The sequence below is a fragment of the Juglans regia genome, unplaced genomic scaffold (assembly GCF_001411555.2).
Source record: "Juglans regia cultivar Chandler unplaced genomic scaffold, Walnut 2.0 Scaffold_6357, whole genome shotgun sequence".
NCBI classification, from domain to species: Eukaryota; Viridiplantae; Streptophyta; class Magnoliopsida; order Fagales; family Juglandaceae; genus Juglans; species Juglans regia.
The window spans coordinates 1-213 of record NW_023361218.1 but is presented as its reverse complement, the minus strand read 5'-3'; the positions used below and the strand labels follow the sequence as shown (position 1 = coordinate 213).

The 213-nt window shown below is 48.4% G+C and overlaps 1 non-coding gene across 1 annotated transcript; it reads right to left on the bottom strand.

The window, feature by feature from the left end:
- Positions 1-22: 22 nt before the first annotated feature.
- Positions 23-141, bottom strand: LOC118346039. The gene has a single exon (XR_004799450.1). It is a non-coding gene; the product is annotated as a 5S ribosomal RNA (ribosomal RNA).
- Positions 142-213: the final 72 nt, after the last annotated feature.

The following is a 213-nucleotide window of genomic DNA, read 5'->3' as shown; positions in this document are numbered from 1 at the left end:
AAGGCGGAAAAAACAAAAACGAGGGGTGCAACACGAGGACTTCCCAGGAGGTCTCCCATCCTAGTACTCCTCTCGCCCAAGCACGCTTAACTGCGGAGTTCTGATGGGATCCGGTGCATTAGTGCTGGTATGATCGCACCCATCAAACTAATTACTTAAAATTCATATAATCCTTGAGCGACATACTAGCGTCCTTCCGATCCCAATCCAAAC